The 25,623-nt window shown below is 44.7% G+C and overlaps 1 pseudogene; it reads left to right on the forward strand.

The window, feature by feature from the left end:
* Positions 1-25,623, forward strand: part of LOC119339813 — a 65,789-nt pseudogene that overhangs the window by 17,493 nt on the left and 22,673 nt on the right.

Genomic DNA, 25,623 nt, shown 5'->3' on the forward strand with positions numbered 1-25,623 from the left:
CGAGCCCGTACACACACACACAAGCATGTTTAATTAGTTTAGATAATTAGTCTTTAATTAGTTTAGATTATTTAGATTATTATTTTGTATGTTTAATTAGTTTAGATAATTAGTGTTTAATTAGTACACACACACACACGTATTTTGTATGTTTAATTAGTTTAGATTATTTAGATTATTATTTTTTCACTATTATATATGTATGAATGCATGTTAGATGGATATAATTAGTGTTTAATCAGTTAGAAATTAGTGTTATATAGAAATGTTAGAAATTAGTGTTATATAGAAATGTTAGAAATGTTAGAAATTTTAGTGTTATTTAGATTATTTAGATTAGTATAATTAGTGTTATATAGAAATGTTAGAAATTTTAGTTATCAAAATCCAATCACTAAAAAAATGTTTACTTTTTGCGGGCATATAGCTAGTATTTGTTCTCGACGATGCCCGGCCCGCATCCTCGCCGTTGACCTGTCCACGACGACATCCAGCCGACCCATGTCCGGGACTGGGCTCCGCCGGGCTGGCACTGGGAGGTGCTGCCTGGAGGGGCGCGCCGCTTGATGAGGAACCCGGCCCCGGGTCCCGTCGTCGACCCTGATCTCGTTTGGTGGCGTTCGCGTGGGCCAGTTTCGGTGCAGAGGGACCCGGCCCCGCCGGAGGTGGTACGTCGCCGTGTCAGCGAGGAGGACGAGCACGTCCATCTCTACATGGTTGCGTTAGAGGGCGGCAGGTTCTCCAATACCTGGCAGTTTCTTCGGGGATCTCACTTCAGCTATGATCCTGTGAGGGTTCCTTCTCTTTGGGTGTCCACCGCCCGCGCCGGAGGAACCGCGAGTGTCCTAGATTCTTCTGTAGTATTCGATCTTTATTAGCTAATAGCCAGTGATGTACTATTCAATATTATATATTATTCGAGACGATGTATTCGAGATTATATGTATTATTCTAGACGATGTATTTGAAATTATATCTATTATTCGAGACGATGTAATTTGAATACTAAATTGTTTTATATTTCTTTTGGATTAGTTAAATAAAAGCTATGGCAGACAATACCGACAGAGAGGGAGAGCAGACCATGTTCGATATGATACGCGGGCCAGATGATAATCAGAATGAAGAAGATTATGACGGCTCCGAATTTCTAAACAACACCGGAGAGGGTGATATGATATTCGATCGCGACGACGAAATTGATGAAGTCATGAACTACGATTATGACGATGACGAAGAACATGTTGATCCTGAAACAACAAAGACCGGCGAGGTATATATATTTATATAAGCAGGCATCTGGTGATCATCACATGTTTTAAATGACTTGAAGATATATTAACGAATCGATCTTTGTTCTTTCAGCCATCCGGATTGAGCAAATCTTCAAGCAAAATGACGAAACGAGGCCCGAACAAAAAGTTGAAGCAGGGCGTAAAGTACAATATCGAGGCATGCAGCCCTACTGGCAAACCATTAGCGCCTAAGAAGATTGCGGACAAGTTCGTTCGTCAGTGCGGAGTTCTTGTGAAGGACCAACTCCCAATCAAACTTCAAGAATGGAGAGAGCCAGCAAAGCCACGTCCAGATGTTACTTTTGTCGACAAGAATCAAAAAGATCTGCTTTGGAATACTCTCATGGAACATTTCACCCTACCAGATCATTTCACAGAAGCAGATGTGCAGAAAGTCAAGGAGGCTGCTCTTAAGATGATGGCGATTGCATTCAAGAACCACAAGAATCGTGAATGGAAGAAGTACGTCAAGGGAGGAATGAAAGAACACTTGTTGCAATAGAAGAGGCACGATCGGGGGTGTTCCAGCCCAACAGAGAGAACGACGAGCTTACGCGTGCCCTGGGAAATCCTGAACACCCGGGAAGAACACGAGGCAAGGGTGCTATTCCGTGGTATGAGGGGTTTTCAGAATGGAACACCGACTACAGAACCCGTGCGAGAAAGAAGATTGCGGAGGAGAAGAAGAGGAAGATGGAGGAGGAGCAGAGGAAGCGGGACTATAAACACCTTCAAGGCCTAGAAGCAAGTCAAGCGGAATTGGCAGTCAAATTCCAGCGGCAGCAGGAGCAGATCGACTCACTTACCCATCAAAGGGGTTCTCAGCAGCTGCAGCAGCTAGCGGATGATCTAGCATTGGATAGCACCGGCCCATCCATGCCGAGAAGCAGCGTGGGTTCCGTCCCGGACGATGCAATGCTGGGTAGATACCCTGTGGATGACATCACGGAGAACACTAACTGCGAGCTACACGTCAAAATGAAGAACATATCCATGAATGTGGCGGACGGCTTTGCTTTTACAAATCCCCCCGAGGCAACCTTCCATTGCAACCCGATTCCAGTGGGCTATGCTCGTGTCTTGGTTGATGAGGTGGTGGACCCACCATATTCGGAGCTACAGCTTGACATTGCTGGAGGTGACGACGAGCGCTTTCTCGGAGAGGCCAAACATTGTATCATCCTATGGAAAAAGGATTGCATCATCTTTTGAAGGCCACCGACACCGCGTCAGCCGAGTCCTCGTCGAAGTCCGCCACCGAGTCAGCAGACTCCTGCTCCTGCTAGTCCACCAAGTCCGGCAAAGTTTCAGGCCACTCCTCCTCCTCCAAGTCCCGCAAAGTGTCAGGCCACTCCTCCTCCTCCAAGTACGCCACAGCGTCACACGTCCACTCCTCCTCCAAGTCCGGCACAACCTCAGGCCACTCCTCCTCGTCCAACTCAGCCCCGTCAGCCGTCTCCGCCGCCTCAGCAATCGCAGAAGAGACACCCCGCAACTATGGTGCGTAGCGGTACGAGTCGAGGTAGTACAGGAAGTACAGGCGGAGGCAAGCGATATAAATATGGTCCAAGCCTCACGCCTCTTCCGCAGAGGTCTTATGACAGGTCCGAGGAGGAAATCACAGCCATATCGAAGGCCAAGGTGGAAGCCCATTTTGCACCGAAACCGCCACCGCCGCCAAGGGAGAAAGTGCCTGAGGAAACGATTGACCACTTCCTTCGTATGGCTCAACCACCAGCTCCCAAACCTGTTGACACAGACTATGAGCGCCACATCAGGAAGTTAAATCGAGCACGTCTACAAAGGGAGGCGAGCACGTCTACATCGGGACCGAGCAAACAAGAAGCAGCTCTCAAAAAATGCGGGAAAACCATTCCCCAGCTGGGAGAACAGGCGGCGCAATCGATCCCCTCGCTTGTTGTGCCAACAACAGGTGACAGTACGCGTGCCCAATATTATTGTGGGCAAACAGTGCACGTTTCCGAGGTGGGCAATGTGGTAATAACGGAGGAACATATAATGCAGGCTGAAGTTCTCAACATCACTGTTGGACAACTCCTCGAGATCGAGCCCATGCCTTTGCTTAGAGAGGATGAAATAAAACGGAAATATGTCCGGGGCCAACCTTTGGTCGCGCCAGACAAGGTCAAGAACCTCCCAACGAGAATGTATGAATTGCATCAATGGTACATGAACATTACCAAGATTTCAGATCGATTGTCCCTCATGGTGAATGTCCAGGAGGAGCATTACTATCATGAGAAAGCTGTGTCCGTTGAGTATACTGAACTGTTTTTGTTATACAATCAAGACGCACTCGACAAATCTATCGTCAGTTGCTATTGTCTGTAAGTGATTTCTTTCTATAATTTAAGTCTCAAGCTAGCTGTAGTGATCCTTTTGATCAATCATTACCTGTAATTATCCTCACTATATTCTTTTCTATGGTATTATGCAGGATGAAGATGTATGAAATGAGAAAAGGTGGACACTTTGGCATTGGGTTCATTGACCCAAACACCGTTAATGAATACACGTGGAAGATAAATTAACGTCAGCAAAAGAACGTAGAGGACAACATGCTAGAGTTCTTGAAGCGCCTCAAATACAATGAAGATATACTATTTCCTTACAACTTCCAGTGAGTTACACTGTCTTGTACTACAAATTCTCTGTTTTTGCCTACTAGCTAGCTACATGTTTTTGCTTACATATGCCCGCTTAATTAAGACATGCAAACGTGTGTGCATGCAGATTTCACTGGGTCTTGTGTATCATTAAAGTTGACGCCGGAACAGTTGAAGTACTGGACTCACTAATCTCAGAAAAAACTGACTATAACATCTTGTTTGGGATAGTCAACAGGTAATTTCAATCATTATTAACTATATATCTCGGCCTATTTAGTTCGTCATTTCATGATATGAACTATTTAATAACCCCTTTATTCATTTTCTTTGTCGGCGGGCAGGGCTTGGGCAAGGTTCATCGCCGTCACGCCCGGCGAATGGAAACAAAAGCTTAAATGGTTTCGACCCAAGGTAGGCAATTAAGTAGTACTAGCTAGCTAGCTAGCTGCCATCTCTTTAATTATCATGCTTGATTAATTATTATCTAATCAAATTCCATTCTCGTAAAGGCCCTGAAGCAGGCGCAGGGGACTGATCTATGTGCATTCTGCGTTTGCGAGAACTTCCGCATGATGGCGTCCGAAAGGAGCAGATCTCAAAGACAGGAATGGGTACGCTTGTCAGAACACTATTCACAATTTTTACACCATTATCGATATCTAGTCACACAACTAATACACATGCATATTGATCTCCTTCTTAACAGTTCAAAGAGGTGCGGGAGAAGCTCCTAGAAACGGAGCGCGTAGAAGCACTTCAAGAGGAAATAGCGGGATTTTTGCTCGACCGGGTCATAAATCCGAAGGGAGAATTCTATTACCCGCTACCGCCCCATGAAAACCACTTTCAATTGTCATCGTGCTCCGAAGGCACCAATTAGGCTAATGCCACTGGCTCCGAAGGCAACATGCATATGTAGGAGAAATTGTATATAGCTATACATGTGTGTATGTGTGAATTAATTAATAAGGTGGTTTGTGAGACATTGATGATATATATATGCATGATTGGTTCTACTAGAAATTATATATATATATATATATATATATATATATATATATATATATATATATATATATGTATGTATATATATGCATAACGTGTACAATGTGTAGTATCGTAAAATACCAGCAAACGAAAAAGAATTAAAATGGAAACACAAAATTAAATGAAAAAGAAATCATAAAACTAAAAAAACCCCAAACCTTATAGTATCGGTTGGTCTTACCAACCGGTACTAAAGGGCTCCAGGCCCCCGGAGCTGGCTCGTGCCACGTAGTTGCCCTTTAGCACCGGTTCGTTCTGAACCGGTACTAAAGGGGGGGGGGGGCTTTAGTGACCACAATTTAGTGCCGGTTATGGAACCGACACTACAGGGCCTTACGAACCGGTGCTATTGCCCGGTTCTGCACTAGTGCCAGGTCCCTCTGCTCCCCGTGCTGACGGCTCCCGTGATGCAGAACCCAATGTCATCAGCCCCTTCTCCAACCTTGACGGCCTCATCACCTACATCTTGGTCCAGGGAGCCAGAGTTGATCATTCTGATAATGATGCTGATACTGATGAAGCTCCAGCTCCTCCTCCGAAGCCGCAGAAGCAAAAGAAGCCAAAGGCTTCAAGATCAGCTGCACCTCCGAAAACTTCTCGTGCGAAGCCACTAGCCACTGCACCTCCTGAAGACAGTGTGCAGTCCGAAGATCAATCCCGTATCTCCAAGAAGACGGAGAAGAAAAAGCAACTTGTCAGGCATACTGATCAAGCCTTGACTCCTGCCGCCATTCTGCGCGAAGAACCCATTGATCTGTCCAGTGATCAAGATCTTGCTGATGATGCCCTTGAGCAACTGATAAAGAGCAAGGAAGAAGCAGAAATCTTCAACAACTTGCCTCTCTTTGATGTGGCAATCATCCACAACTTCATTGATGAGTGGTTCGACACCCCCAATCTCAGCTTTGAAGATTTACAGCTTCCCATCGGCCTCAGCATCTCTTTCAATGGCGCCATTGCTTCTGAGCTAGCTCTCGCTCAACGCATAGTTGAGCTGAAGAACAAGATTGATTATGAAAAGTCTCAATTCAAGAAGCATGTGGCCAAGCAAAGTGTTCAAGACGTCAGAAATTTCAAGGTCATGCTGCATGAGCTTAAAGAAGCTTTTCTTAAGAAGCGTGAAGAAGCTCAGGGCTCTCGAAAGCGCATGAAGAGTTTGGCTGATAAGTGTGTGCTTGCCTACAATGAGGCTGAGAAGCGCAAGTCACTTGGCCGTCCTGGCATTGACCCCAGGATGGCTGTGAAAAAAAGAAGTAGCTTCCTGCTGACCCGCCTGCACCTTCAAGTCAAGAAGCACCTCGCATTATCTTCCCAAGCAGCATGACTGGCTCGAAGCCAAAGGTCACCACAACCGCTTCAGAACAGAAGAAGACGAGGGCTGCCAAGGCTGAAGCCAGAAAGAGGAAGAATACTGAAGCCTCTGATGCCGCTCCCTCCAAGAAGAAGCGCAAGACCAAGAAGACTAGGGCTGCTCCCACAGAGCCCTTAGTTGTTAAACCCATTTCAGTGGTTCTCCCTGCGTCAGAACATCAAGAAAGAAGGATGATAGTCCATGAGCCTGCTTCCACAGAGGCTCATGAAGCTGAAGATATTCCAGCAGCTGAACCCACCACTGCTGAAGACATTGGTCATGATGACAATGTTGAAGATGATGAAGTTCTTCCTCAGATCGAACACAACGTGGTATCATCGCCTGTTCTTACGAACAGCGAACTCATCAGCATTGGTCGTCCTTTGACGCCACTTGCTCAGGATGCATCGTGGGTTGATCACCCACAGCAACAAGTCTCCCCCGGTACTCCCCAACAACAACAACAAGCTACACCTCCCGTGCAAGAAGAAGATGAAGACTTTGAGGCCCAGCCAACTCCATCTCCTAAGGTGTTGCCAGCATTTCGCAGGCTGCGCAAAGGACAAAGGCCTCAAGTCCCTCAGTCAAACGTTCCAGAAGGAGAAGTGCAACGTCCACCTGTTGCTCATCAAGTCTTTTCTGAACCCACTCCAACTGTGAATTTCTCCGAGTCTGAAGCACAAGCTGACATTCCGGCTGCATCAGCCGAGGAAAATCAAGAAGACGTACGTGTCCCTACTCCCCCAGTGATTGAAGAAGTTGTTCCTGATGTGAAAGTGCCAGTGCCCGACCCTCCTGTTCATCAAGAGGAGGTCGAAAATGTTGAAGCTACCACCACCAATGCTAATGAAGCCAATGACGTAGTCATGCTGACGCTAATGTGGACCTACACCAACCAGTGTGCCTGAAGCTAATGAGGCCACTGTGCCTGAAGCTAATGAGGCCATTGTGCCTGAAGCTAATGAGGCCACTGCACCTGAAGCTAATGAGACAACTGCTCCTGAAGCACCTGTTGTGCAGCCTAAAGCCTCAGCTGTTGCCCCTGCTCCTGTTCCGCCACCGAGGCCCCATACAATCGAGCAAGCATATAGTCATGGTCAGCTAACCACTGTCCGATGGCCCATTCTGGTACCTCCGCGTACTGCCTCTGGACCTCAAATTGATTATCATGTTGAGCATAGGCCTCAGGTCCAGAAGCCAAAGCCAAGACTGCCAAGGTTTCCAGGTACTGCAAACTCACCAGGGTCCTTCAATGCAAATGGCTTCAAAAGCCACAATACTTTCTTTGACAGCGCCAAGAACCCCTACTCCAAGCCAAGGATATCATCAGATCGGTTCTGGAGCTATCAGCAGAGAAGCTATTACTCCTGCGTTCTATATGATCAAGGGCGCATTTTCCCTCATATGCGCCTTGACACTGAAGCCATTGCTGGACTGTCGTGCTTACAAGAAGCACTTGATTGCTTACGTGATGCTGGTCTGCTCAACTTTGTGATAGACAAAGAACACTGGAATGAAGAGCTATTGCTTCAATTCTATGCTACTCTACACATTCGCGGTTACAACAGAGATATCAAGAGATGGGTCCTCGAGTGGATGACCGGAAATGTTCATCATGAAGCCAAAGCTCTTGACATCATCGAGCTTACAGGGCTAGCCACTCCTGGAGAGATATATGAACCTGATTGTCAGCTACACCGCAATGCGTTGGAGAGCATCTTCCATAAGCCAGAACCCAACATGAGCCAGATGTTGAGCATGATGAAGCCCCTGCCATCTGACGCTGAATATCCAACAGAGGTCTTTGTTGAAGACCTTGAGTATCTGCCAGCACAATATATCATATTATTCGGCGAACTCTATGGCCTATCAAAGGACATTCATCAGCGGCCAAGCTTGAAGGAGCTATGAAGACATTGGTCTTTTACATTCTCAATGGCATTAGCTTCAATACTCAAGAATTCTTCATCAGGCAACTTGCTGCTTCTAGATCTGACCTATTTGGTCTGAAGTTTTATGCTCCATGGGTCATGCACCTCATCAAGAGACACTCATCTGTCAACTATCAGCCCTCTACTCGCAATCATCTGATCTTTTTGCTAGAGGTTGATATGTCAGTTGAAGCCATATACTCTGACCCTGCCAAGAAGCCTCTTTGTCTTCAGAATGCCGAGCACCAAAGCTTCACTCAACCCATTGAAGGTGTTCAAGCAGCAACACGAATCTATCCATTGGCTGGAAATACTCGTCTGCCTCATCGAGCACCTACTGAAGCCACTGAAAGCACCATTTCCCAAAGGCCTCGGAAGCGTTCTCGCGTTCTCAATGACCGAGAACTTCTTGTGGCCCTTCATCAGAAACAGGATAAGCATCACTATTGGCTCAAGAGGAAGATGCAAAGCCTCTTGGTGGATGTCAATCGCATTCTTAACCTTGCCACCAAGAATGCCTTTGTTGCCCATGAGACTTGCCGGCGATCATGGAAGAGCTTGACCCTGCATAGTGCTGAAGCAGATCTTCAAGACGATGGCTTTAATGAAAGATTCCAATTTGACTCCACTCCTCCACGGACTGCTATCCTACGTTGCACTCCATCTCTTGAAGACTCTGAATATTCTTCCTCCGCGGCAACTGTCAATGCCAGAGTGATCGATGATGAAGATGATGCTACTTCACCACCTCCTACTACTGCACGCATCGACTCTGCACCTAGTTCGTCTACACCGCCAACCAACAACGATAACCCTGCTGCTTCACCTACTCATGAGGACGAGTAGATGCTCTATGTCTTCAAACCTTTTTGGTCCTTACTGACAAAAGAGGGAGAAGCGTATGAGTTGATAGTCTTCAAGCGGGTTCATATGGGCGGTTGCATTATATTTTGCCTCGTGCTTACAACTCTTGCTTTTTAAAACATTTGGTTCTTTGAGTTGTAACGCCTAAACTTGATGGTCGTCTGCTACTTATTTGCTTTACTATGATGCGATGATAAATTCCGCATGTGCGATTATAACTTCCGCACTTAGATCATTCTGCAGACGTCCATTTTTCATTATGCATGTCATTCTACTTGCTATATCATTTCATGCATGATGAATTATCTTCATAAGTTGAAGTGGATCTCCACAAGTACAACCTGCCATGTGCATCTGCATTCCAAAAGCAAATTACTTATATGCACATCTTCAGGGGGAGCCCTTGCTACTTATGAAGACAATTCCCTATCCTTACAATTTCACATACTTTATCCCCGTTGAAAACTTCAACCAGTTTGTCATCAATCACCAAAAAGGGGGAGATTGTAAGTGCATCTAGTGCCACCCCTAGTTGGTTTTGGAGTATTTACGACAAAGTTGGTTGAGAGACTAATGCGTTTGTGAGAATTGCAGGATAACGCAGGTAGTGTCCCTCATTGATTCGGTTTACCTACCGGAGATGACCCCTAAAAATGTATGAAGACATTGAAGACAATGGTAGTATGAGAAGATATTCATATTGAAGACTATGACATGAGAAGACATTGCGTGAAGACTATGGAGCGCGAAGACTGTGTGGTTTTGTTGTTTCCTTTTCTTCTTTGTTGAGTCATAGGAACCACCGTACTGTTAAGTGGGGTCCAAGTGAACTAAGTCAGAGTGACTGAAGTGATGCCCAACCCAAATCCTATGTCTTCGAGCGAAGACAATGAGAGCAAATCTTAGTTAGCTTTGCTTGTAGCCCAAGTAAAGTTGCCGCGTGTGTTTGAAATTTGACCGTTGGAACACGTGTCAGTTCCTTAGTGACCCAGGGTCATTTTGGACAAATCAGGTCGGGTTGCCTTGTGGCTATAAACAGCCCACCCCTACACCATAAATTGGTGGCTGCTCAGAGTTTGTGCACGGCTTTTGTCGTTTGAGAGCAACCCACCTCGAAGCATTTGAGAGAGAGAAATCCTTGCGAGGACAAAGCCCAAACACCCAGAGCCAAAGAGTGTTAGGCATCACTGAAGTCTTTCTGTCTGTGTGACCTGAAGACTTATTACACTTGAGGACTGTGAATCCTCCAGCCGGTTAGGCGTCGCGTTCTGAGCATCCAAGAGTCATTGTGGATTGCCGGTGAACGAAGTCTGTGAAGGTTTGGAAGTCTACCTTGAAGACTTACCAGAGTGATTGGGCGAGGACTGGGTGTCCTTGGCTCAAGGGGAATAAGGTGAAGACACGGTCTTCTGAGTTAAATCTCAGCCTCCCTAACCAGACGTACAGTTGTCACAACAACTGGAAGTGGTCCAACAAATCCTGTGTCTTCAATGAGCGACTGGTTCTATCCCTTTCCACCCTTTACTTAAGTTTGTCTTCGTGAAGTCATTGCCTATCTGTGTATCTGTTTGACTTCATTGCTTGACTACTACTGTTGATTGGCTTCATACTATCTTCCATCCCGATCCTTACTACTTGGCTGCTATTAGTCTTGTACTTTCACATCATTGCATACATGACTATGGCTTGCTTATGGTAGTTTATCTTCCGCTGCATATCAACTAGATCATTTCTGTTGTTTGTCTTTGAAACTTCTAAGTTTTAAAGACTTTCATAAAAATTGCCTATTCACCCCCCCCCCCTCTAGTCGATACTAGCACTTTCATGCTCCCTTCTCTTAAAGTGCTTTGCTCGCACGAATGTTGCCTTAATAGTACTGTGCCTGCTAGTAATTTACATGCCGACTCCAACCTCTCGCACCTTGAGGTCCTTGTTATGTCTGAGAACAACTTCTATACATCACTCTAGCACAACTGGTTCTGGAATCTTACAAGCCTCAAGGAGCTCTACCTCTCAGACTGCAGCTGGAATGGGTCCATTCCCAATGAATTGAGAAACATGAAGTCCCTTCAGGTCATACACTTGAGGTGGAACAATCTTGAGGGCTTGCTACCAAGAAACACAGAAGACCTGTGCAACTTGAAAGTATTGAAACATCAATGCGAACATGGATGAGTTCATGGATCGATTGCCAAGGTGCTCAAGGAATACATTGCAAGAGTTGTCGGTGGTGGAAACAAATATGACCGGAAATCTGCCCGTTTGGATTGGGAACATTTGGAAACATGATGACTAGCCCTCTACCCGAGTTGGAGCACTTGGTAGTTTGAAAGAACTGGACCTAGGATACAATAACTTCAATGGTGTTCTCTTGAAAGATCATTTCACAAGTTTAGGTAATTTAGAGAGTTTGCACCTCAGCTACAACAACTTCAGCGATGTCCTCTTCAAGGGACATTTTGCAAGTTTAGGTAATTTGAAGTATTAGGACCTCAGGCACAACAACTTCAACATTGTGCTCTTGAAAACGAATTCTACAAGTTTGGGCAATTTAAAGTATTTGGACCTCAGCTATAATAAGTTAAACAATGTGCTCACTGTTGGGGAACGTAGTAATTTCAAAAAAAATCCTACGCACACGCAAGATCATGGTGATGATATAGCAACGAGAGGGGAGAGTGTTCGTCCACATACCCTCGTAGACCGTAAGCGGAAGCGTTAGCACAACGCGGTTGATGTAGTCGTACGTCTTCACGATCCGACCGATCCAAGCACCGAACGTACGGGGCCTCCGAGTTCAGCACACGTTCAGCTCGATGACGATCTCCGGCCTCCGATCCAGCAGAGCTCCGGAGATGAGTTCCGTCAGCACGACGGCGTGATGACGGTGATGATGTTCTACCGGCGCAGGGCTTCGCCTAAACTCCGCGACGATATGACCGAGGTGGAATATGGTGGAGGGGGGCACCGCACACGGCTAAGGAACGATCCGTAGATCAACTTGTGTGTCATGGGGTGCCCCCCTGCCCCCGTATATAAAGGAGCAAGGGGGAGGAGGCGGCCGGCCAAGGGAGGGCGCGCCAGGGAGGAGTCCTACTCCCACCGGGAGTAGGACTCCCTCCTTTCCTAGTCCAACTAGGAGCGGGGAAGGAAGGGAAGGAGAAGGAGAAGGAAGGAGAGGGAGGAAGAGTAGGAAAGGGGGGCCGGCCCCTAGTCCAATTCGGTTTGGGCTAGGGGGGCCGCACGCCCTGCCTCCTCTCTTCCACCACTTGGCCCATGAGGCCCATTGCTTCTTCCTCGTATTCCCGTAACTCCCCGGTACCCCCGAAAATACCCGAATCACTCGAAATATTTCCGAACTCCGAATATAGTCGTCCAATATATCGATCTTTACGTCTCGACCATTTCGAGACTCCTCGTCATGTCCCCGATCTCATCCGGGACTCCGAACTCCTTCGGTACATCAAAACTCATAAACTCATAATATAACTGTCATCGAAACCTTAAGCGTGCGGACCCTACGGGTTCGAGAACTATGTAGACATGACCTAGAACTATTATTGGTCAATAACCAATAGCGGGACCTGGATGCCCATATTGGCTCCTACATATTCTACGAAGATCTTTATCGGTCAAACCGCATAACAACATACGTTATTCCCTTTGTCATCGGTATGTTACTTGCCCGAGATTCGATCGTCGGTATCCAATACCTAGTTCAATCTCGTTACCGGCAAGTCTCTTTACTCGTTACGTAATGCATCATCCCGTAACCAACTCATTGGTCACATTGCTTGCAAGGCTTATAGTGATGTGCATTACCGAGAGGGCCCAGAGATACCTCTCCGACAATCGGAGTGACAAAACCTAATCTTGAAATACACCAACTCAACATGTACCTTCGGAGACACCTGTAGTACTCCTTTATAATCACCCAGTTACGTTGTGACGTTTGGTAGTACCCAAAGTTTTCCTCCGGTAAACGGGAGTTGCATAATCTCATAGTTACAGGAACATGTATAAGTCATGAAGAAAGCAATAGCAACATACTAAACGATCAAGTGCTAAGCTAACGGAATGGGTTAAGTCAATCACATCATTCTCCTAATGATGTGATCCCGTTAATCAAATGACAATTCTTTTGTCCATGGCTAGGAAACATAACCATCTTTGATAAACGAGCTAGTCAAGTAGAGGCATACTAGTGACACTATGTTTGTCTATGTATTCACACATGTATTATGTTTCCGGTTAATACAATTCTAGCATGAATAATAAACATTTATCATGATATGAGGAAATAAATAATAACTTTATTATTGCCTCTAGGGCATATTTCCTTCAGTCTCCCACTTGCACTAGAGTCAATAATCTAGTTCACATCGACATGTGATTTAACACCAATATTCATATCTGTATATAATTAACACCCATATTTCACATCGTCATGTGACCAGCACCCAAAGGGTTTACTAGAGTCAATAATCTAGTTCACATTGCTTATGTGATTAACACCCAAAGAGTACTAAGGTGTGATCATGTTTTGCTCGTGAGAGAAGTTTAGTCAACGGGTCTGTCACATTCAGAGCCGTATGTATTTTGCAAATATTCTATGTCCACAATGCTCTGCACGGAGCTACTCTAGCTAATTGCTCCCACTTTCAATATGTATCCAGATTGAGACTTAGAGTCATCTGGATCAGTGTAAAAGTTTGCACTGATGTAACTTTTACAACAAACTCTTTTATCACCTCCATAATCGAGAAACATCTCCTTAGTCCTTACTAAGGATATTTTTGAGAAACATGTCCAGTGATATACTCCTAGATCACTATTGTACTCCCTTGTCAAATTCAGAGCAAGGTATACAATAGGTCTGGTACATAACATAGCATACTTTATAGAACCTATGACTGAGGCATAGGGAATGACTTTCATTCTCTTTTCTATTTTCTGCCGTGGTCGGGATTTGAGTCTTACTCAATTTCACACCTTTGCAACACAGGCAAGAACTCTTTCTTTGACTGTTCCATTTTGAACTATTTCAAAATCTTGCCAAGGTATGTACTCATTGAAAATCTTATCAAGCGTCTTGATCTATCTCAATAGATCTTGATGCTCAATATGTATGTAGCTTTTACTGAGGTCTTTTCTTTTTAAAGAACTCCTTTAAAACACTCCTTTATGCTTTGCAGAAAAATTCTACATCATTTCTGATCGACAATATGTCACTCACATATACTAATCAGAAAGGCTGTAGTGCTCCCACTCACTTTATTGTAAATACAGGCTTCATCGTAAGTCCATATAAAACTATATGCTTTGATCAACTTATCAAAGCGTATATTCCAACTCCGAGATGCTTGCACCAGTCCATAGATGGATTGCTGGAGCTTGCACATTTTTGTTAGCACCTTTAGGATTGACAAAAACCTTCTGGTTGCATCATATACAACTCTTCTTTAACAAATCCATTAAGGAATGCAGTTTTGACATCCATTTGCCAGATTTCATAAAATGTGGCAATTGCTAACATGATTCAGACAGACTTAAGCATCGATACGAGTGAGAAAATCTCATCGTATTCAACACCTTGAACTTGTTGAAAACCTTTCGCAACAAGTCGAGCTTAGTAGATAGTAACACTACTATCAGTGTCCGTCTTCCTCTTGAAGATCCATTCATTTAACATGGCTTGCTGATCATCGAGCAAGTCAATCAAAGTCCATACTTTGTTCTCATACATGGATTATATCTCAGATTTTATGGCCTCAAGCCATTTCGCGGAATCTGGGCTCATCATCGCTTCCTCATAGTTCGTAGGTTCATCATGGTCTAGTAACATGACTTCCAGAACATGATTACTACACCATTCTGGTGCAGATCTTACTCTGGAAGACCTACGAGGTTCTGTAGTAACTTGATCTGAAGTTTCATGATCATCATCATTAGCTTCCTCACTAGTTGGTGTAGGAATCACTGGAACTGATTTCCGTGGTGAACTACTTTCCAATTCGGGAGAAGGTACAAATTACCTTATCAAGCTCTACTTTCCTCCCACTCACTTCTTTCGAGAGAAACTCCTTCTCTAGAATGGATACATTTTAGCAACGAATATCTTGCCTTCGGATCTGTGATAGAAGGTGTACCCAACAATTTCCTTTGGGTATTCTATGAAGACGCACTTCTCCGATTTGGGTTCGAGCTTATCAGGATGAAACTTTTCCACATAAGCATCGCAGCCCCAAAATTTAAGAAACGACAACTTGGGTTTCTTGCTAAACCATAGTTCATATGCTGTCGTCTCAACGGATTTAGATGGTGCCCTTTTTAACGTGAATGCAGCTGTCTCTAATGCATAATCCCAAAATAATATTGGTAAATCAGTAAGAGACATCATAGATCGCACCATATCCAATAAAGTGTGGTTACGACGTTCGGACACACCATAACGTTGTGGTGTTCCAGGTGGCGTGAGCTGTGAAACTATTTCACATTGTTTTAATTGAAGACCAAACTCATAACTCAAATATTCGTCTCCGTGATCAGATCGCAGAAACTTTATTTTCTTGTTATGATGATTTTTCCACTTCACTCTGAAATTCTTTGAACCTTTCAACTATTTCAGACTTATGTTTCATCAAGTAGATATACCCATATCTGCTCAAATCATCTTGTGAAGGTCAGAAAATAATGATACTTGCCACGAGCATCAATACTCATTGGCTCGCATACATCTGTATGTATTATTTCCAACAAGTTAGTACCTCGTTCCATTGTTCCGGAGAACGTAGTTTTAGTCATCTTGCCCAAAAGGCACGGTTCGCAAGCATCAAATGATTCATAACCAAGTGATTCCAAAAATCCATCTTTATGGAGTTTCTTCATGCGCTTTACACCGATATGACCCAAAGGTAGTGCCACAAATAAGTTGCACTATCATTATTAACTTTGCATCTTTTGGCATCAATATTATGAATATGTGTATCATCACGATCAAGACCCAACAAACTATTTTCATTGGGTGTATGACCATTGAAGGTTTTATTCATGTAAACAGAACAACAATTATTCTCTGATTTTAAATGAATAACCGTATTGCAATAAACATGACCAAATCATATTCATGCCCAACGCAAATGCCAAATAACATTTATTTAGGTTTAACACTAATCCCAAAAATATAGGGAGTGTGCGATGATGATCATATCAATCTTGGAACTACTTCCAACACTCATCGTCACTTCCCCTTCAACTAGTCTATGTTTATTCTGTAACTCCTGTTTCGAGTTACTAATCTTAGCAACCGAACAAGTATCAAATACTCAGGGGCTACTATAAACACTAGTAAGGCACACATCAATAACCTGTATATCAAATATACCCTTGTTCACTTTGCCATCCTTCTTATCCACCAAATATTCAGGGCATTTCCGCTTCCAGTGACCATTTCCTTTGCAGTGTAAGCACTCAGTTTCAGGCTTTGGTCCAGCTTTGGTCTTCTTCACGGGAGTGACAACTTGTTTGCCATTCTACTTGAAGTTCCCTTTCTTTCCGTTTGCCCTTCTCTTGAAACTAGTGTTCTTGTCAATCATCAACACTTGATGCTCTTTCTTGATTTCTACCTTCGACGATTTCAACATCACGAAGAGCTCGGGAATTGTTTACGTCATCCCTTGCATACTATAGTTCATCACGAAGTTCTAGTAACTTAATGATGGTGACTAGAGAATTTTGTCAATCACTATCTTATCTGAAAGATTAACTCCCACTTGATTCAAGCGATTGTAGTACCCAGACAATCTGAGCACATGCTCACTAGTTGAGCGATTCTCCTCCACCTTTTAGCTATAGAACTTGTTGAAGATTTCATATCTCTCAACTCAGGTATTTGCTTGAAATATTAACTTCAATTCCTGGAACATCTCATATGGTCCATGATGTTCAAAACATCTTTGAAGTCCCGATTCTAAGCTGTTAAGTATGGTGCACTAAACTATCAAGTAGTCATCATATTGAGCTAGCCAAACGTTCATAACGTCTGCATCTGCTCCTGCAATAGGTTTGTCACCTAGCGGTGCATTAAGGACATAATTCTTCTGTGCAGCAATGAGGATAAACCTCAGATCACGGATCCAATCCGCATCATTGCTACTAACATCTTTCAACACAGTTTTCTCTAGGAACATATCAAAATAAACATATGAAAGCAACAACGCAAGCTATTGATCTACAATATAATTTGCAAAATACTACCAGGACTAAGTTCATGATAAATTTAAGTTCAATTAATCATATTACTTAAGAACTCCCACTTAGACAGACATCTCTCTAGTCATCTAAGTGATCACGTGATCCAAATCAACTAAACCATGTCCGATCATCACGTGAGATGGAGTAGTTTTCAATGGTGAACATCACTATGTTGATCATATCTACTATATGATTCACGCTCGACCTTTCGGTCTCCGTGTTCCGAGGCCATATCTGTATATGCTAGGCTCGTCAAGTATAACCTGAGTATTCCGCGTGTGCAACTGTTTTGCACCCGTTGTATTTGAACGTAGAGCCTATCACACCCGATCATCACGTGGTGTCTCAGCACGAAGAACTTTCGCAACGGTGCATACTCAGGGAGAACACTTCTTGATAATTAGTGAGAGATCATCTTAAAATGCTACCGTCAATCAAAGCAAGATAAGATGCATAAAGGATAAACATCACATGCAATCAATATAAGTGATATGATATGGCCATCATCATCTTGTGCTTGTGATCTCCATCTTCGAAGCACCGTCATGATCACCATCGTCACCGGCGCGACACCTTGATCTCCATCGTAGCATCGTTGTCGTTATGCCATCTATTGCTTCTACGACTATCGCTATCGCTTAGTGATAAAGTAATGCAATTACAGGGCGTTTGCATTTCATACAATAAAGCGACAACCATATGGCTCCTGCCAGTTGCCGATAACTTCAGTTACAAAACATGATCATCTCATACAATAAAATATAGCATCACGTCTTGACCATATCACATCACAACATGCCCTGCAAAAACAAGTTAGACGTCCTCTACTTTGTTGTTGCATATTTTACGTGGCTGCTACGGGCTTAGCAAGAACCGTTCTTACCTACGCATCAAAAACCACAACGATAGTTCGTCAAGTTGGTGCTGTTTTAACCTTCGCAAGGACCGGGCGTAGCCACACTCGATTCAGCTAAAGTGAGAGAGACAGACACCCGCTAGCCACCTTTAAGCACGAGTGCTCGTAACGGTGAAACCAGTCTCGCGTAAGCGTACGCGTAATGTCGGTCCGGGCCGCTTCATCTCACAATACCGCCGAACCAAAGTATGACATGCTGGTAAGCAGTATGACTTGTATCGCCCACAACTCACTTGTGTTCTACTCATGCATATAATATCAACGCATGAAACCTGGCTCGGATGCCACTGTTGGGGAACGTAGTAATTTCAAAAAATTTCCTATGCACACGCAAGATCATGGTGATGATATAGCAACGAGAGGGGAGAGTGTTCGTCCACGTACCCTCGTAGACCGTAAGCGGAAGCGTTAGCACAACGCGGTTGATGTAGTCGTACGTCTTCACGATCCGACCGATCCAAGCACCGAACGTACGGGGCCTCCGAGTTCAGCACACATTCAGCTCGATGACGATCTCCGGCCTCCGATCCAGCAGAGCTCCGTAGATGAGTTCCGTCAGCACGACGGCGTGGTGACGGTGATGATGTTCTACCGGCGCAGGGCTTCGCCTAAACTCCGCGACGATATGACCGAGGTGGAATATGGTGGAGGGGGGCACCGCACACGGCTAAGGAACGATCCGTAGATCAACTTGTGTGTCATGGGGTGCCCCCCTGCCCCCGTATATAAAGGAGCAAGGGGGAGGAGGCGGCCGGCCAAGGGAGGGCGCGCCAGGGAGGAGTCCTACTCCCACCGGGAGTAGGACTCCCTCCTTTCCTAGTCCAACTAGGAGAGGGGAAGGAAGGGAAGGAGAAGGAGAAGGAAGGAGAGGGAGAAAGAGTAGGAAAGGGGGGCCGGCCCCCTAGTCCAATTCGGTTTGGGCTAGGGGGGGCGCACGCCCTGCCTCCTCTCTTCCACCACTTGGGCCATGAGGCCCATTGCTTCTTCCTCGTATTCCCGTAACTCCCCGGTACCCCCGAAAATACCCGAATCACTCGGAACCTTTCCGAACTCCGAATATAGTCGTTCAATATATCGATCTCATCCGGTACTCCTCGTCATGTCCCCGATCTCATCCGGTACTCCGAACTCCTTCGGTACATCAAAACTCATAAACTCATAATATAACTGTCATCGAAACCTTAAGCGTGCGGACCCTACGGGTTCGAGAACTATGCAGACATGACCTAGAACTATTCTCGGTCAATAACCAATAGCGGGACCTGGATGCCCATATTGGCTCCTACATATTCTACGAAGATCTTTATCGGTCAAACCGCATAACAACATACGTTGTTCCCTTTGTCATCGGTATGTTACTTGCCCGAGATTCGATCGTCGGTATCCAATACCTAGTTCAATCTCGTTACCGGCAAGTCTCTTTACTCGTTACGTAATGCATCATCCCGTAACCAACTCATTGGTCACATTGCTTGCAAGGCTTATAGTGATGTGCATTACCGAGAGGGCCCAGAGATACCTCTCCGACAATCGGAGTGACAAAACCTAATCTCAAAATACACCAACTCAACATGTACCTTCGGAGACACCTGTAGTACTCCTTTATAATCACCCAGTTACGTTGTGACGTTTGCTAGTACCCAAAGTGTTCCTACGGTAAACGGGAGTTGCATAATCTCATAGTTACAGGAACATGTATAAGTCATGAAGAAAGCAATAGCAACATACTAAACGATCAAGTGCTAAGCTAACGGAATGGGTCAAAGTCAATCACATCATTCTCCCAATGATGTGATCCCGTTAATCAAATGACAATTTTTTTGTCCATGGCTAGGAAACATAACCATCTTTGATAAACGAGCTAGTCAAGTAGAGGCATACTAGTGACACTATGTTTGTCTATGTATTCACACATGTATTATGTTTCCGGTTAATACAATTCTAGCATGAATAATAAACATTTATCATGATATGAGGAAATAAATAATAACTTTATTATTGCCTCTAGGGCATATTTCCTTCACTCACATAGGAAGATTTTGCAGGACTATTGAATTTAGAGTATTAGACTTGTCATACAACTCTTTGAAATTAGCTATCAACCAAAAATGAGTTTCTCCATTTAGATTGAAGGTCGCATGTTTTCCTTCATGCCATCTTGGACCTCATTTCTGAGAGTGGCTCAAATGGCAGATTGGCTTTGATGTCTTGTTCTTGGAAATTCAAACCTGGATGATGTTATTCCTGATTGGTTCTGGTTGACATTTTCCCGAGCTTCATCAGCTATATCTCATACACAACTATATATTAGCCACCCTTCTCGTCGGCGCCGGACTCATGCTTATTCTCAGCGGTGGCTTCGGTGTTTTTCCTCTCGATCCATTGATTACACCAAGATTTGAATGAACTAGTTAGTGTTTTTCCTCTCACTCATAACGGTGTCGGAAGGGTTGGCAATCAGGCCATAGGCTTGTCAAACGCGTGCAACAGGATTTCATTATTTTGACTTGCACCAGGATGAGAATTTAATTCTAGACAGGGGGCCAATGCCCCTCCCCACCTTCACAATTGAAAAGTTATAAACATATCCTTCAGGTTTCCATATAAAACTTTTAAAATTATATTTAACTCCTCTTTATTGGTTCTTGGCACCATCCATGGACTTTTTATGTGGATATTTTTTATTTTTATATGTTGTTTCTACTGATGAACAAATGGAAAGTGTGATACTCACTACTGGTATCAGGATCTTGGCCGTCAGTCAGCTCTTTGCCGTCAGCCAGCTAGTGGCAAAGAGTGTCTTTGCCATCAGCTTGAAGAAAACTAACGACAAAGAATGAGCTGACGGCAAAGGTCATGTTTGCCGTCGGCCAGCTCTTTGCCATCCGCTAGCAGAAGAAATAGAAGCTTTGCCGTCATACCCCACAAACTAAAACCCTAGAAACCATATACCATCGTCTCCATGGCTTCCTCTGCTGGTGTCGCCCTCAACCTCGGTTCGCCGCCATCTGAGAAGCTCGCAAGAGGAAACTTTATCCTCTGGAAGACTAAGGTGCTACTAGCCCTGCGAGGAGCGCAGGTGACTGGACTCCTTGACAACTCAGACGCTGCTCCGCCCAGGATGGTGGAGGTCACAAAGGCGGACAAGACCACGGCCCTAGAGCCGAATCCGATGTACGGGCCCTAGATCGCCAAAGACCAACAGGTCCTGTCCTATCTTCTCAGTTCCATGTCACCAGAGATCCTTGCACACGTTGTCGGGAAGGACTCCACCTTTGAGCTTTGGACGACGGTGACAAACCTCTTCACCTCGCAGTCACAATCTCGGATTACTAATCTGAGAATCGCCATCACCAACACCAAGAAGGGTAACATGTCAAGATCGACGTATATGGCGAAGATGAAGAGCCTCGGGGATGAACTAGCTGCTGCCGGTCGTCCCGTCTTTGATCCGGAGATGGTGGAGTACGTCTTGGTCGGAATAGACCGCGACTATGACTCCGTGGTGGCGGCGATTGGTGCTGTCAAGAACACCATCACCGTCGATGATCTCTTTGCTCAAATCTATGCCTTTTATCAAAGGATGGAGATGCTAGGCGATTCGTCTTCAGGCGGGTTTCACTCATCTGCCAATGCGGTCTACAGAGGCCGTGGACAGTCCCGCGGCAGATCCTGCGGGCGAGGAGGAAGGGGGCGAGGCCGTGGTGACCGTGTTGACCGCCATCCCTCTTCTTCCAATGGAGGCAACGGCTTCAGAGGGCGCCCTTGACAGCAGCAACAGCAACATCAGGTGCGTGAGCAGCAGCATGATTACCCTGAGTGTCAAATATGCTACAAGCATCATCTAGGAGGTGCACGGGTCTGCTGGTGGCGCTATGAGGAGAATGAGCCAGAAGAAAAGGAGGCGCATGCCGTCTCCTATGGCGTGGACACCAACTGGTATGCCGACGTGCAGCAACAAACCACATCACAGGTGAACTTGACAAGTTGACGATGCGGGAGAAGTACAATGGAGGCGACCAAATTTGCACGGGAAGCGGTTCTGGTATGGATATCACACACGTTGGTAGTTCAATTGTTGAAAACCCCGCGAAAAATTTACATTTGACAAATGTCTTGCATGTTCCTCAAACATCCAAAAATCTTGTTTCCGTTCATCGATTCACTCTTGATAACAATGTCCTTATAGAATTCTATCCTTATTTTTTCTTGGTTAAGGACTTCAGAACAAGCAGAATCATTCTTAGAGGACGGTGCGTGGGAGGCCTCTACCCATCATCATCATCATCATCATCATCATCTTCATGGTTCAATAAACAAGAAAATATTGTCACCAAGCTTTCTTCATCAAGGTGGCATAGTCGCTTGGGTCATCCATCTTCAGTCATAGTTAAATATGTTCTTAGCAAAAATAAACTCGCTTGTGAGCCTAGTGTTGAGTCAGTTTGTGATCCATGTCAACAAGCAAAACATCATCAATTACCTTACCCTATTTCTACTAGTGTGTCCACTGCCCCACTACAACTTATCTTTTCAGATGTATGGGGGCCAGCTCATACTTCAGTTGGTAGATTCTCCTATTATGTAAGCTTTATTGATGACTATAGTAAATTTACTTGGATTTATTTACTGAAGAAACGATCTGATGTATTCCAAGTCTTTATAAAAATTTCCAAAATCTTGTTGAACGCAAACTGAACTCCAAAATCATTGCTATGCAAAGTGACTGGGGTGGTAAGTATGAAAAATTGAACTCTTTCTTCCAAAAGCTTGGCATATCACATCATGTCTCTTGCCCTCATGCTCACCAACAAAACGGGTATGCTGAAAGAAAGCACCGTCACATAGTTGATATGTGGCTTGCATTGTTAGCAAATGCATCCATGCCACTCAAATTTTGGAATGAAGCATTTTTAACTGCCATATATCTTATCAACTTACTTCCAAGAAAAGTCATCAAATTTGAAACACCCATTACACGACTCCTTTGTGTCACACCTAACTACACATCTCTTCGCATTTTTGGTTGTGCATGTTGGTGCAACCTTCGACCCTACAACACATGTAAACTCGCTTTCCGCTCAAAAAGGTGTGTCTTCTTAGGTTATAGCCCCATGCATAAAGGGGTCAAATGCCTTGATGTTCCCACTGGTCGGGTCTATATATCTAGAGATGTTGTTCTTGATGAGTCTGTGTTTCCCTTTGCATCTCTTCATCCACATGCCGGTGCACTTCTCCGCAAGGAAATTCTCCTTCTTCCTCCACAACTTCGGTCTTTTGATCGTGGGGGTGACAATTGTGCTAATCAATGTGATGATGTTCCTGCTGGTACTGGTTCTTCTCTTACCTGTGCAGGTCCCTAGAGAAAATGGTGTTCAAAATGATCAAAATTTCGAAAATATGGCTCAATTTGACCCAAATTGCATGCTGAGGAAGAAGATGAACCTGGCACGGATGACGAAGGAGATCCGGCGGCGCCTGGCACTCATGTGCGTGCGCAGTCCTCGGGTCGCGTGAGCGGACCGTCCTTGGATCGCGCCCCCACCGGCTCCACACCAGATTCGAGGGAGGGCCACTCCCGTGCGGCCACGTTGATGACAGGCGGGACCGGATCCCCCTCACCACGCGCGCGCACCCAGTCGCGGTCGGGCAGTGGATCCGCTGCATCGGGTTGGACGAGTGACACCCGTGTGCCTGCAGGAACATCGGCCACACCGACAGCCACAGGATCCCCTGCGCACATAGCGACAAACTCGCCTACTGCATCAGCACATGCAAATTCACCCGGATCTTCTGTGGCGAGTGTACCAGTGGTTCAGCCAGAGGTTTCTTCACGCGTTATGACTCGGCTACAGAAAGGTATACGAAATCCTAAAATAAGAAAAGATGGAACTATACCATATGGGATGCTATGTATTTCAGGAGAACCAACAACGTTGAATAGTGCACTTGATGATCCCAAGTGGAAGAAGGCGATGGATGAGGAATATTCTGCACTCATGAGGAACAAAACCTGGCATCTTGTACCAAATTAGAGAGGTGAAAATATCACTGATTGCAAATGGGTGTAGAGAATCAAAAAAGGGCAGATGGCTCCATTGACAGGTATAAGGCACATCTAGTTGCAAAGGGCTTTAAGCAATGTTATGGCATTGACTATGAGGACACGTTTAGTCCTGTTGTGAAAGCTGCAACTATCACTACTAGGAAAAGGGCTATAGATGGAAATGGCACTAATGGCGCACCAGACATGTGGTGCGCCATTAGTATATACTAATGGCGCACCACCTTCTGATGCGCCATTAGTGTTGAAACTACTAATGGCGCGCCCTGCCTACGGTGCGCCATTAGTACCAATTTTTTTTTGAACTAGTGCGCCTGTCCAAACATACTAATGGCGCACCGTGTGTGTGGTGCGCCATTACTAGTTAAACTAGTAATGGCGCACCATGCCACGGTGCGCCATTAGTAACCTTGGCCACCACTTCCACCGAATGCACCCCCCCCTGTGGATCGCCTTTTCAGTTTAAAAAAAATAAAACAAAATGATAAAAAAGTCAAAAAAATAAAAGAAAATAAGTTTCCCATGTGATATGTGGCCTAGTTGTTGGGAAAATTTGCAAATATGAATTTTGACTTCATTTGCAAAATCTCGCGAGAATTTGTAAAAATGGGCATAACTTTTGCATACTAACTCGGATGAAAAAGTTTTTTATATGAAAAATCATCTACTCGAAAAGTTACATCCAAATTTAACCGGGGGAACCCCGTTAAACATTTTCAAAATCCTCAAAAACCTAACAGAAAAAAAGATACGGGGCTTTTAAGATCTAGAGAGGCAAAAAAAATCAAAAAAATTCAAACTTACTAATGGCGCACCTGCCCATGGTGCGCCATTAGTATCTTCCCTCCTTCAAAATTCAGAATAAGTCAAAAAAATTAAAAAAAATTACTAATGGCGCACCTGACCATGGTGCGCCATTAGTATCTTCCCGCCTTCAAAATTCAAAATAAATCAAAAAAATAAAAAAAATTACTAATGGCGCACCTGCCCGCGGTGCGCCATTAGTATCTTCCCGCCTTCAAAATTCAAAATAAATCAAAAAAATAAAAAAAAATTACTAATGGCGCACCTGCCCGCGGTGCGCCATTAGTATCTTCCCGCCTTCAAAATTCAAAATAAATCAAAAAAATCAAAAAAAATTACTAATGGCGCACCTGCCCGCGGTGCGCCATTAGTATGCCGTATATATGGCTGGTCCTCTCCTCCTCTCTTCATTTCATCTTCCCTTCTCTCCTCCTCTGCGGCGACCTCCTCCTACCTCCTCCCTCCTCC

The sequence above is a fragment of the Triticum dicoccoides genome, chromosome 7B (genome assembly GCF_002162155.2).
Source record: "Triticum dicoccoides isolate Atlit2015 ecotype Zavitan chromosome 7B, WEW_v2.0, whole genome shotgun sequence".
Taxonomy (NCBI): domain Eukaryota; kingdom Viridiplantae; phylum Streptophyta; class Magnoliopsida; order Poales; family Poaceae; genus Triticum; species Triticum dicoccoides.